The sequence below is a fragment of the Natator depressus genome, chromosome 1 (genome assembly GCF_965152275.1).
Source record: "Natator depressus isolate rNatDep1 chromosome 1, rNatDep2.hap1, whole genome shotgun sequence".
NCBI lineage: Eukaryota > Metazoa > Chordata > Testudines > Cheloniidae > Natator > Natator depressus.
The window spans coordinates 234704195-234718918 of NC_134234.1; the positions used below are offsets into that span (position 1 = coordinate 234704195).

A 14724-nucleotide genomic window follows, 5' to 3' on the forward strand; every position below is an offset into this window, starting at 1 on the left:
AGAGAAGGTGGTTCAAGAAGTAACTTGTGGCACTCATCACTACACCACTAAGTAATACAAATGATGGTACAATTAAGTTCAACATCAAGGAAATAATGATGTCAAAAACTAGCACTATGACAGTAAACTCTAGCAAGTGAGATTTCAAAAAGCATCGCAGTTAGTCAAAAAGACTCTCAATTCACAAGTAAGGAAATTAAAATCCTTAGGCTCACCATAATGAATACTTAAGTATCACATTACGGTCACAGAAGGCATGCGTGCCCATAAACTAAAAAGTAAGCAAGAGGAGGGGGGAAAAATCAAGTACTGTGAAATAGTGACATTTGAGAGGTTATTTGATCCAGGCAGGCATCCTTCAGGCAATGGAAACTGAGCCCAAGTCTTTTCCAGTAAGTGTTTATAGACGGCACTAAATCTCATCATCCTCTCTGAATTCAATTAACATACAAGATTTTAAAAACGGACGAGGAATTTTCTTGCTGATGAAAATGAAGGGTTGACTGCCCTGGTGATAGAAATCCAATGTTTTTAAACCGTACAAGTATGTTGTGGACAGTGACAGTGCAGGCTTCCCCATTCCAGTGCACCAACATGCCTCAAACCTGCTTTGGTGCTAAGGCAGTTTAGCCTCAATAGCCCATTCAGTCCTTGACCTCTCTCCGGAGGTGGTCACCAATGAATCAGCCCACACCATGTGTAACTGTCTTTTATGATGTGGACACCTGTCCATGAAGAACTAAATTAATACCACCAAACTCTTTTCATGTAGACCATTGAACAGAATGCCTACAGTGGTAACTATTGACTCGGTAGAGGTTTTGGAGAAAATATGAAAGACACCCCAACTACAAGGTTTTCTAGTTATACTGCAAGGACTATGTTCTTGAACACAAAACAAGCCCACCTGCTCTCTAATTTCTTATTAGCACAGTGAGGATTCTGGGTTTTTTTCCCCAATATGATACAATGAAGTTAATTGTTATCCTGCCATGGCAGGAGAAACTCATTCAATTTATGGCCACGGTTCTGCCCATGTAAGCAGCTGAATTCCAGTGCACTCTGTTTTCATATCCACTGCTGCCTATATTCATCACATTTGATTTGCAGACTATCTGAAATACTTTTAATCAATAGTTATATTACTGAGGATAAAGGAATCAAAATGTTAGTTACTGGCTTTCTGCATATTTAGAGCAAAACATGAATGTTGGGTGCCTTTTAACTTAGTATCTTCTCTATTTTGTACAAATATGGGGCTGAGTCCAGACACTACTTTGAAGCAAACCCTCTTTACAAAAGTTTAGGTCCACATCTTAACTTCTTCACTTCATTTCCTCTTCGTAACATGGATTTTAACAAGAATACAAAGAGCTATGTTTTTGCCTCATAAAATTTCATTAATTTAAGACACTTTGGGTGAAATCCTACCCCTACTGAAGTCAATAGAAGTTTTGCCATTGACTTCAATGGCACCAGGATTTCACTCCTGTTTTTAGGGAAGCCAGGTGATATGCTGGTAATTTAATCCAGTCCACTGTTGACCAGACAGGAAATACAAAGAAGCAGATCCTCAGTTGGTATAAATTTGTGTAGTCAATGGAGCTATATTGATTAACACCAGCTGAGGATTTGGCCCAAGGTATTTCTCAATATAACCTTGACCACTGCACTTTACTATAAAAGCATGTGACAACCCACCCCCCACCTTCCTGCCCCATCACAACGATGTCCGATAGTCAATATAAATATAGTGTACTGAGATGCTGACTCAGCTTCTTATTTAGACAATAGCAGATAGATGGGAATTCTTTAACACAGGATACAGTGGGTCGATGCAACTACGCTAAAGTCACCTTGCCAGGTCTATTCTGCCAAAGGAAATAAGTATCTGAGAAGCCCATAGGTTACATTTAAAACTAGCAAAGACTTTGTTTTATAAGAAACACAACAGTAGGAAACCTAATTACATTTGGAAGGGCCAGAGGTGGGGGATGTAGCTACAGTCATTGTCCCTTGTAGGAGTTTTACTTTTACTATATGTGCAGCACACCGCTGTAGCCTTCAAATATCACTGCCCTAATCAACACTCGCTATGATTACAGTCCCATGAGTTGCCATGTCTCTGCAAATGTGTCATATTGTCTTTGTTATTTTCTATTCATTGGAGGAAAAAAGCTCCTCCTGTGAATTCTACTTGATGATCTCTGATGCAGAGGCTTCTGCCTGATCTATGATTTTGACTGCCAATCCCATGTAGTCGGATGAAGGTTACAGGTTGGCCTTGGATTCATTATGCAGGGTGAACCCACTGGAGCACTGGTGTCTAAAATCCCTTTGCCATATGGGTAGGTTTGAGGACAAACTGGTAATTGAACATGTTAAAGTGCAGGAAGAAATTCAATAGTTGTCAGTGTAACAAAATTTTTACTTTTACTATTACTGTGCTGTTTTGCCATAGTAATGGAGAGTTTCGCTGTCAAGCCACTGCAGGCTAATATTTTTGAAACAGATGGCCAAGTTTGTTCCAATACCTCTCAACTAGAGATGAGTCCAGGGTCTGGATCTGGAGCTTACCACTCTCAAGGTCAGGTCTGGGTGGTGTGAGGGAAGATGTTGTCCCTGAGGTTTTAGTTTCATAAAGCAGAGGCCATTGGCAAAATTAAGAGTTTAGATTTGAAACTCCCTCAAAATTCCGGATCCAGCGTCTTGGCCCAGGCCTATCTCTAATCTCAAAAAAGCCCCTGTGAGCCAGTGATTAGAGAGCAGGAGTGGGAGTAAGGAGATCTATGGGTCATTTCTGGCTTTCCGCTGCACTTGCTGTAGGACCTTGGGCAAGCTCACTTTAATTTTTTCTGTGCTTCAGTTTGTCCATCTGTAAAATGGAGATAATAATACAGTACTTTACCATGCTTTGTACAAATGAAAATTTTATATGAATGAAAACTGTTATGTATGTAAGTGCAAAATATCATTATGATTAGAACATTTTACCTGTTATTATCTGTATGGCAGTAGTGATTGGAGGCCCCAGTCAGGGATCAGAGCCATATTATAGCGGCTGCAGACACATATAACAGATAGACAGTCCCCGCCACAAAGAGCTTACAATCTAATGTATAAAACAAGTGCCAACACATGGATACAACAAACAGGCAGGGACAGCATCGGGTAACAGAGAGACAATTATGATCAGCACCATAAACAGTGCTCACAGCACTCCTGCTGCCTAATCATGGTTGAGTATTTTGCAGGCTCATTCAGGTGTGGATAAGAACTACAGAGAGCCTCGATCCATCAAAACACCATGAGCCCACAGGACAAATTCTTCTTCCCCTGCAGAATAGATTTTTCTCAACACATTCCTTACTTACAAATAAAGTTGGCTGAAATATAGAATTTCTGTTTTGCAGGACATTTTGACATTTCAAAATTTGTTTTTATTCCAGATCAGAATAAAACCAAATATTTTTTGAAATTTCCCATGAAACAGACATTCAAAAATAATTCCCTTTAAAAAATTCTGTTTCAAAATATTGTATCAGAACCAAATTTTTGGTTTTGAAATTCATTTTTTTAAATTATCATTGATATGAGAGCTGGATGGAAAATGGAAATTCTTTCCTGCATGAAATTCTGTGTTTCTGAAAACATTGTCATCCCAAACTGGGACGAAATGGCAATTCTGTAAAATTTTTTATGGGAAAGGATTTTTTAAAAAATGATGTTTTGGGAGAACAGAAACAGAATTTTCCAGCTTCCAGGCTGCCCAGCTGCCCAAGACAAAGAGAGCAGGGCTGCTCAGCATTTCAGGCTATGGATTAGGCAGAAGACTCAGTTCCAGGTCTCTGCCTCTCTGGACCATGGAGGGGGAAAAGCTAAGAATCAGAGGGTCAGGGCCCTTCCATGCAGCAGCCAGAGAGATGTCATTTCAATTTTTCCATCCAGAAAGTTGTTTTTTGTTTTTGGCAAAAGTGAAATTTTTAGTTTTGTGAAAAAAAGATTTTTCTTTGGAAAAAAACTTCCAACAAAAAATCTATGTCCAGTGCTAATTTTTAAATTATGATTACATTATTACATGACATGTCAGTAGTAGCAATGCATAATAGGACATATCACAATATGTCAAACAATGCCATAGTTTGATATGTGATAATAATCCAAATATTCTATTATTACATTTTCTTTCATTTTAAAAATTGTTAAGGGGAGCTGTTGGTACTTACTGCATATTGAAACATCTTATCTTATTATCAAATTACCTAGGGAGGTTGTGGAATCTCTATCACTAGATTTTTAAAGAACAGATTAGACAAATACCTATCAGGGACAGTCTAGATAAAACTTAGTCCTGCCTCAGTGTGGGGAACTGCACTAGATGACCTCTCGAGGTCCCTTCCAGTCCCACATTTATGTGGTTCTATCTAGATCAAAGTGTCTCCTACTTATGTTGTAATGAAATAGTTTGACACTTGGATTTAGAAACGGGAGCAGAGGTAAGCCAACGCTGTGTGCTTTTCAAAATCCCCACCTAGATCTCATGAATAAAACAAATGTGAAGTCTCAGTTTGAGATAGGATGTTCCAAAATATTACAAACTACAAAACAAACAAACAAAAATCATCAAAGGACTTTTTGGAGAATGAAAATCCTTTGTTTTCTTCTTAATATCAAACTTTCCCCAAGAGTTTTCCACAGCCAAGAGACCTCAGGTAACAACTTTCATGCAGAGAGAATTTTTTTTTAGACAACTAGAGGTGAATTTATATTATATAATTATTATTATATCAAGCTTATAGTGAAAACTCTCACTGTCTTACCCTGTTTGCCTCATGGAATGTACATGCTCTGCAGCATCTTTCATGTTGCTTGTAACTTCAGCAAGTCCTCTTAGACGTTATAATGTTCCGAGACCTTCACATAACTCCCAGAGATGAAAATTTTCGTATCTAGTATGTCCAGAATTTTCCAATAAGGTATTCAATAAATATCTTTCTATGAACTATTTTTACTGAAAAATAATATATAATATATTTGAAGTTTTTGTACCAACATATTTTTGAAATATACTTTGAGAGAAAAGTTTGAAGACTTTTCAGAAAGAGTTACCGTTTTTTTTCAAGTTCCATTATCCCAAAATATCTTAGTTACCTATGCAAGCTACGCTTTCACCTTAAATTGTTTTTTGCTCTAAAGATAAGCATGAAAATTTTCAGGGAAAAGAAGAGGGTTTTTTTCATAAAGTTAAGGGTAGAAAGGTCAAACTATAGCATCTAAAAGCAACTGTAATAGTAACCTTAATTATGGAGTCAACACCAAAATTCCATAAGAAGGTGGACTGGTCTCTGCTTGAAAGATCTAGCAATTCAGACACAGGCTAAACATTTCAGACACATATTATACTAGCTCATACTAAAAGCTCAAAGTCGTGCAAAAATCTGGCAGAAATCATAATTTAAATGAGCAAATTTGAGTTTTAATAATTTAATGAATTATTAGGATTTTTTTAAACTAACAGGGGTTTTAATTTGTCAATCTCCCTTTAATTAACCAACATGTCTAGTAGAAATAATAATATAATATGCTACAGATCCATAAATCCCCCCGAGGTTGAAAGTATTATGAACACTGTGTCATCATCACACACTTCTCATAATCCTATTTCCAACTTCTTCACATGCTAGAACCTATGGCCTGTGGGATGTGGCCAAAGGTTGGAGTTATGCTTGGGGACTAGGGTTGAGTCAAAGAACTTTAAACTGCCAGAAGAAATTAAATTTAGGCTGACACTTAATAGACAGAATTCAGACTAGGAATAATGTTGTTTGTTTGCCTTTCATTTCGGTGGGATTTCAGTGGGAGCAGTGTTACACGAACTATGAGCACTAAAAATCTCATCCTAGAGTTTCAAATGGAATTTCTGGATCCAGACATGTCCCTGCCTCAGAGGGGTGGGAAGATAGTGAGGAGAAAGTGAGGTTTGGATCCACGGTTTAAAACTTACTTTACTTCTTACTCCTTTTTCCTGCTGTTACAAGGATCAATAACCATCTGTCCCTCTGTTCCTTACATCACACAATGACATGACCAGGCTTGGTTCATTGTGAGAAAGCAAAGAGGGGAAGTTTGAGTGAAACTTGCCTAATTGTTGCCTTGAAGTAGGTTTTATGGGTGTAGTTATAACATTAGAAATTAAAGTGGTGACAAAAAGTTATCGTTTCTATATTGCTCATCACTCATTTAACCTCTGGCAAATTCACAGTTTGTCTAAAGGATCAACTGCCACCAGAGCTATCTGGAGGATGACAATACCATTTCACAACAACTTTTGAGGGTTCAAAATTGGCTTTCATTCTATATTAGAACAAAAACAATGTTTCAAACAGTTTCATGAAAATAGAATTGTGCTGAAATGTCCATTTCCTGATTGAAACATGGGCTCCTTCATTTGGTGAGTGGGTGGACTAGTGGTTACCTCACTAGCCTGGAATGTGAAAGACTCAGGATCAAGTTCTTGTTTCAGTGGATTGAGAGAAGAGTTTTTCATTCAAGAGCAGGGATTTGAACCTGGATCCCCCATATCTAACAAGTGCCCTAAGCACCAAGCCACAGAGCTTGAGTTGCTCTTTCAGTCAAAACCTTTGTCAAAACAAACACAACTCCATGAAATTTCATTTAGTTGAAAATGTTTTGACCAGCTGTCAACATCTCCTTTGTTTTTCTACTGCGAAAGGCTGATAAAAATGCCACACAGTTTGCTCCCCGAGTGAGACAGGACTCTTGGAAAACTCACAGGTATGAGCATAGCTGTAATTTGTGATGCTGTTGTTTTCTATATCTTTCACCTTCAAATGTCTAAGAACTCTGCCCGTCTGCAGAGAGGCTGGTAATTTTGTCCTCAGAGTTACTGTATCTGTACAAAAGTAGAGACACAAACTCTGACAGAAACTTTGGTTCTTTCTTTTTGTTTCCTTGAATGTGAAATAAGTAATTTTGAACTAAAACTATATGGTTAGCCTTAGTACATAGACACACAAAACTATATTTTATGTGTCAGTACTCAAAGGCAGACTGATAACTTTCACCCCGCTCTAATGAACAGGAAAGTGCTTTCATGGGATTTATAATTTTTTTAAAAAATTCTTATTTTCAAAATATGTTTCCATCTCATATCAGTAGATTGAGGTTAGAGGTCCACTTCCCACAAATCTTTTTTCCCCCCTAATAGCAGGGTAAACTATTATTATTTTTATAGCTCTGCAACTGTGCATAATCTCTGCCAAAAGGATTCAAGGAAACAAGTCCCCATCCTGAAGGGCTTACAATCACAATAAAACCTAGAGAATTGTAAGAAAGGAGAACAAATAATGGCATGGAGGCAAAGAAGGAAGACAGAGGCTGACATGAGGGCAAGAGTAGCTGATGTGAAAGAGGAGCTAATTGTAGAAAAGAAAGAATGGGTGGAAGGGAACAAATTGGCATATTGCAATTACTCCAGCAATAGGGTATTAAAAATTTAGGGCAACTTCTCTGGTGTGTCTTATGGCCTGAATCAAATCCCATTGTAGTCAATGGGAGGGTTTTGGATCCAGCTCTCAGGGAGGGGTACCAGAACTGACTGAAGTTGTGGAGCAATCTTGGCATTAAGCTCATTCCCTTTGAAACTTGCTAGTATGAAAAGTGTATTCTCTCCTTCTTTTTTGAATACCTTTTTGTCTTTCTGTAGCTGAGTGACCTGTACCGCAAAGAGGTAGGCCTGCTGAGCACCCAGTATCAACCTTTACTACCTTACAAGGCTCAAAAGCAGTAAAATATACGTCAGTGGACAGTAAATGCAGTTGTATGGTTTTTATATTTGCCATTGTTTTTTGCAAGAGCACTGTTGTGGAACACAGGAATCAGCACTAATCTTTGAATAATTCTGTAAGCTAGTTTGCTCAATCTGCTTGCCGAAATACTCACTTATGAATATGCAAGAAAGCAGAAGGAGCATTTCTATAGGTTTAAGCCTCTTGGGCGTTTAGTCTTCAAGCTTGCTAACTTCAGGCTATGATTTTTTGTGTGTATGCATGTTTATGTGCTGGAGTTTGCGTCCTTGTGTCCCCTAACTTCACTTGTGCACACGCTAAAATGCTAAAGCATGCATATTCTCATTTGGCTGTATCGCGTATCATACGTATACAGAAACCCATCTGCCCTGGGAGCAATTTTACTTCTTTTAACAGCATGAACGATTACCTCTGCAAGGGGCATATCCCATTAGAACTATAAGGAACATCTGTTGAGGCATTACCCACTGGTAAAAAGATAAAATAAACTTTTGTTAATTGCAACCACTTTACAACAACCAAGACTATCAAGAGTGACTAGCAACTTTGAGTGTCCCAGTCTTTTGAGTGCCCAGCTAGAGGCACCTTAAAGTCAAATGAATTTTAGAGGGTGGGTGCTCAGCACTCTCTCAAAGTCTCATCTATTTAAGCAAGGCCCCAGGTGTTCTGTGGCACAGCAGCACGGAACTCCATAGCAAAAACTCCTGAATTCCAAAGCAATGTTAACCTCTATCACTCTACAGTGCCCTTCCTGCTACCCACAAAAATATATCCACTGAGTTTACTTAAACTAGCTAGGTAGCTGAGAGAATCAGAAGTGTGGGCTGGCCAGCTGGATTGCCTGAAGAACACCATGGGAGCTGTGACTCAGAAAGCTGGAGAGCTGAGCCTCTGAAGTTAGCTGCTAGCTGCCCCCTTTCCTGTAACATAAAGGAAGAAGGGGATTCTAAGCCAGGACACCTGGACACATTATTTATTTAGATTGCAATAGCACCAAGGAACCGCAGTCAGGCACCAGGACCCCATTGTGCTAGGGGCTGTACAAACATAGAACAAAACGATGGTCTCTGCTCCAAATTACTTACTAGCTAATGGCCTGGGAGCTGCACTTCCTAGAGAACTTTGCAAGAAAAAAAAATCCATCCTCAAGAATAAGCAGTGACAAAAATATTCATGAATGAATTTTTCATCCATGAATATTTTTGACACAGATGTAATATTAATTCATGAGTATTTTTGCTATATGCTCCAGGTGGCCCAGCTCTAATTCCTGGCTGTCTGAGCCTCAGTTCCTGGGATGCTCTCCCCAACTTCCTCGCTATAAGCGTCTTTCCAGCTCTGGCTCTCCAAACTGTTGTTGCTTGGCTCCAGGGAACAGTGCACTTTCGTGGCAGGAAAGTTTGATGACCAGCTTGTCTAGTGGTCAGCTCACGGCCTTATGATTTCTGCCAATCTAGTCATCCCACAGGGGGCTCCAGCTGCAGCTTCAATCATCCTCTCATAATCGGACTGCTCCCCACCAGAGTTCAGTCACTTCAAAGGAATGGGGGGCTATAGGAGACCTGGGCCTACCCACTCCACTGGGTCCCAACCCAAGGCCCTAAGGGGTTTATCAAGGTGTCCAGCCCAGCTACTGAGCTATCGCAAATTACATTTCACCCTGGGTCACTTCCTACCTGTCTGGAGCTCCTCAGTTTGGGGCATAGTCCCTGGCTTAGCAAATTCACCTTAGTCTCTTAGTGTCCAGTTCAGTCAGTCATTCTCAGTCTCTCTCTCTCTCTCAGGGCTTTCAACTCCCAAAGGCAGGATGGGGGAGGGGGAGAATCCAAATCCCTGATGCTAGAGCAGCCTTCACAAAGCTGTTGTTACTTCTAGCACAGCATCAGCATTGCTTCTTAGTGCTCCATGCAGCTCATTCCCTCTTCCTGAATTGCGAAGATGCCTTGACCTGTTCAGGGGTGGGTCCTCCCTAGCCCAGTATTACTCTACTCCCTACCTTGGTTCAGTGCGGGGCCTTTAGGCCAACATCACTATTGTAATTAAATTAATTCCTCCTTGCAGAGGATGCTAGAGAGCCAGAGGCAACTGCAGGCAGGTCCCAGAAGGGCATGAAGACAGAAGACAAATTGTTGGAGCTTGCCTGCAACGAAAGAGTGAATTCAGCAGCCAAACTCCAGAATTTATCAGCATTTGTGGGGGAGATCCAACTCTTCTGCAAAAGCTGGAGCTGTAGATATTGCAGACTTCATGGAGTTCTGCCTTTTAAAGGGCCTCAAGCTAGGCACCCAAAAAGTGAAGTGTCGAAAATCACAAGTTACTTTTGAAAATCTTGGTCAACCTATGTACACTCAGGTACAAGTACACAGTAAGCACTGCTAAAAAGCCTTTCCCTCCCCCCCTTGGATTGTTCATATGTATTCATGTGTGTTTCTATGTGGACATGAAAAAAGGAAAAGAATATGGAATGAGAGAATGAAAAAGAAAGAGATGTATCTGTCCAATGCTGTTAAATTAAATTAGACTGTAATGATTACTGTGTGCCTTCACAAAAGACATTTTGTAGCATTTAAGATTTCTGCTAATTGAACGAGGTGCATTATCATGCAAAAGAATGTTAGTGAAGGTTGAAAAGGACAAACCAACTATTCTTGTACATCACCATAATTATGCAGCCCCATGTTCGAACAATTACATTTATGTAGACCCACTGTTAAAATCAATGTTACTTGTACAGCTAGTCCTTAATCAATGAAATCAGTCAATTTACCATGGTCACATCCTTCTTCTTAATTAAGACAGTGATATCTCTGGAGCACAGGGTCTCAAAGAGATAAATAAGTACAGAGGTTGGGAAATGTCAAAGAGGTGACTCCCTGATTTTACTCTCAACGAACTTGGGAGGAAATAAGACAGTTCCTTCAGTTCAGGGAAGCAGCGCAATCTTCTAAAGAGATGGCTTAGCATTCATTAAGAAAAGAGCAGATAGCAGTGTCTGACAGAAATAGCACTAATGAGCAAAGAGCGCTTTCAACGTGCATATCCTTCATAGTCATAGTCTGAATTATGAAGGTTGTGCCACCAAAGCCAATTTTAATTAGAGTGAGCATGGACCTCTTTGGACAGTTAGCCTTTCTTTCCAAAATCCATTTCAATATGGTGTCATTTTGTTGTCATAATCAAAATGGCAAAGTGATGGAGTAACCTACTTAAAATGTCTGCTGTGTTAAAGCAGATATGGCAAACATCCTCTAATGACACATGTAATAAGGGTTTTACCTAGAGGACTTTGACAGCGTGCTCTGTGTTGTCAGCATAGTTGGAATAATGATAGAGGTCTTCTCTGGAATAGGACAGAGGTCTTCAAAGACCTGACCTAAACTTCCTGTCCTACAGGTAAGCTATTAAACTCCTGTGTGTTGAAAGAAAGGGAAAAATACAGATCTACTGAACTGCCAAATGCAGATGTAGTCATAACTCTAGTGATTTTTCCGCCCTGCAAAACATATTTGAACTGTCAAGCCAAGATTAGTGATTCCTTTTATACTAAAAACACTTAACAGCCTACCCCTCTCCCCCCAAAAATCTCTAACCTGCCTTCCCTTCCAAACCCAACAACCTTGCAATTAGCTTGCAGTTGTTTGTTTGTAAAGAGTTGGTTTTACTACTTCTCTTCCACACAACACAATGTTATAATATCAATATCTTACATATAATACAGCACATCTCACCTGAAGAATTCTGATGTGCTATAAGTCCTAGGGGGCGTATTTGTAAAGGTCTTTAGGCACCAGAAGATGCAGATAAGTGCCTAGTGGGTTTTACAAAAGCTTACATGTCTAACTCCCATTGATTACAATCATTCAACTGGAGTTCAGTCAATTCTGAAATCAATGGGTGTTAGGTACCTAACCTGCTTAGGTGCTTTTGTAAATCCCACTAGGACTTATCTGCATCTCTGGCACCTAAATACCTTTGAAAATGTGACTCTAAGTGTCTAAATCACCTTGAAAATGGGACTTAGACTCCTAACTTACTTAAACTCTTTTGAAAAAATTACTCAAAATACTGCCTTTGAAAGCAAATAAGGTGTGAAATCTGCCTTTATTTATAGGCTAATTCCTTAGCCCGGGAAAATAAATGTAAGTCAATAGCAAAAGTCCCGTTGCCTTACATAAGAGCAGGATTGGACCATCATTCTCTTTACAGTTCAAAATGCCTGTTAAATTATGTTCAGTTGGCAACATTCCTTCAGAGAAATAGAAATGTCAGAGGCTTTCGTTTTCTCAACAAGCCAAGAATGAATATAATTAGCGAAGTATAAAGACTGTGATGACTCCTTATTCAGAGACAAAAGGTGTAATGCATGATAAATATTTTAATGTAGAAGGAAAAGGATTTCAGTAAGAAGATCAACAATGAGCCCACATCTGGTTATTCTGTGGGCTGCTTATAGCAGTTCAGAAACAGGTATGTTACTTAGAGCTAGACCTGGTCAGGATATTCTTTTGTTTCATGATTTTTTTTTCGCTTTTCATTGAAAAACAGACTCCCTCCCTCAAAAAATTGGCAAAAAAAATAAAAAACAAACAAAAATAGCAGTTTTTGGAAACATTAACAGACATTGTTGAACAACCATTTTTTGTTAAAAAAATGTTTTGAACGTTTTTTTGATCAGTTCTAAGTAGAATCTGGTCAGAAAATGTTAATAAAATAAAATAATAAAATAAAAAATGTTGAGAAATTTTGAAAAACAATCCAATTTTCCCCAAATTTCTTCTGAAAATTTGGTTTTTCACTGAAAAACTGAAACAAAAAAGTATCCATTTTTGAAAACCATTTTTGGTAAAAAATTTCAAACCACCCTTATCTTCATTATTCCAGTGGGTAATAAAAAACTCTAAAATGAAAATGAAAAATGGTATAAATCCTCAAGCAAGACACTAGACTTTAATTTGCAAAGCCATAAAAAAACTAAAAGCAAAATAAACCTTATGGTAGCTACTTAAGAGGGGAGCTACTTGTGGCATTTCTTCATGAGTGCCTCCTGCAGTAAATTCAACCTAAAAATTATGATCCATTAAAAAGAAAGGAAGGAATGAAATGTGGATCAGTGGGTTAAAAATACAGTTAGGAAAGAAGAAGCTTCTAAATTTCTAACCTTGGATCTGTCATGGACTCATTCTACCGTCTTGGGCAATTCTTTTAACCTCTCCAACTCACTTGCCAGAAGTTCAAAATGGGGTTAGTTTTCTGCTGTACAAGTGTTATGCAGCTTAATAAATTCATGTCTGTAAAATGATTTGAAAAATGTAAAGTACAACAGATTACTCAGAAATGCTAGTAATTCTTACTGGAAAATGATTATCTTGAGGTTGATGAAGAAACACCATTAAGGCCTGGTCTACACTGTGGGGGAAAATCGATCTAGGTTATGCAACTTCAGCTACGAGAATAACATAGCTGAAGTCAACATACTTAGATCTACTCACCGCGATGTCTTCACTGTGGTAAGTCAACAGCTGACTCTCCCCCGTCAACTTTGCCTTTGTCTCTCACTCTGGTGGAGTACCAGAGTCGATGGGAGAGCTCTCGGCCATTGAAAGTAGATGAGATAAATTGACCCCCTCTGGATCGATCACTGCCCGTCGATCCTGTGGATAATGTAGACAAGCCCTTACATTGGTCTTTGATTTGGACTAGGAATGGGATGAAGATGATGAATATAAATTTCCTTTCAACTCTGCTGCAACAATAGGGAACATGGGAAAAAAATATATCAACATACAAAGAATAAACAGTCTGAATCTCTTCAACGTAGGAGGATTTTTTTCGTGTTATGATTTGAAACTGTGTTTAACTACTCTACATTTATTTGCTTCTGCATTTAGGTTATTTTGAAAGCCAACATTTTACAGTGGAAATTTAAGTGATTTACTATTTGGGGAAAATTACAATGAAAAAAATCCAGAATGGTTTTCACAGTGCTTTCTGCGTAGAAAGAGAATTAAGAGAAAAAAGCCAAGAAAGCTGCAGGGATTAACAAAGATATTTTCTAAATTTGAAAGCAGCTGTTCTCCCATATGTGCTTACCTGTTCCTTTTTTCCTCAGCTAAAACACTTACCCTGTATCACTACCAACCTGTCTTGTTTTTAATCCAGTGGGATCATCAACTGAAAAACCAATACCCTCTCCTTCTTTACATTAGAGTAAATGGCAATTCAATTTTACTTCAATGGGCCATTGTATAGATATAGATAAAATTTCATTTCAGAATCTTCAGTTTCCAGTAAATTGCAGTACTAAAGACACAAGTTCCCCCAAACAAGTTGGCGCTAGTCAACTGGGTGGCCCATAATTATATGACACTATCGCATATGCTTAAGATCCCAAACCACTAAGAACCCAATTCAGCAAATAATGTAAGCAAGTGATTAATTTTAAGCATATGCTTAAATTATTTGCTGACCAGGGATGGACTAAAGCACATGTTTAAATGTTTTGTTCAATTAGGGCTTAACACAATGCATGAACAGGCTTTAAGATTACATATAGATAGAGATAGAGATACACACTTCCATACAGACACAAACACACACACATGATTAAGATGACTCAGAACCAAACCCACAGATCCAAATACTCCCAAACGGTGGTGAAGTTCAGGTCTCAATCTCAGTATCACCTTTCTAGAAAAGTTTCTGATGTACCGTGGAGGCTGGTAGTCTATGTTGTACATTGTCATCTATGCATTTTTATGTCCAGTATATTTGTTTCATTTATTCTGGACTGAACTTTAGGGTGGGTGGGTGATCATGCTTTTGTCTTTCTGGCTCCCTATTCATAGAGAAACATGACAAATGATAGAAGAATGAAGACAAAGATAGCATGCTTAAG

At 38.7% G+C, this 14724-nt stretch overlaps 1 long non-coding RNA gene across 1 annotated transcript; it reads right to left on the reverse strand.

Moving 5' to 3' along the window:
* Positions 1-2789: 2789 nt before the first annotated feature.
* Positions 2790-13340, reverse strand: LOC141985335 (uncharacterized). The gene is made up of 3 exons (XR_012638910.1): positions 13319-13340; positions 4821-4949; positions 2790-2875 (listed from the first exon to the last, which is right to left on the reverse strand). It is a non-coding gene; the product is annotated as an uncharacterized LOC141985335 (long non-coding RNA).
* Between the last annotated feature and the right edge of the window lie 1384 nt (positions 13341-14724).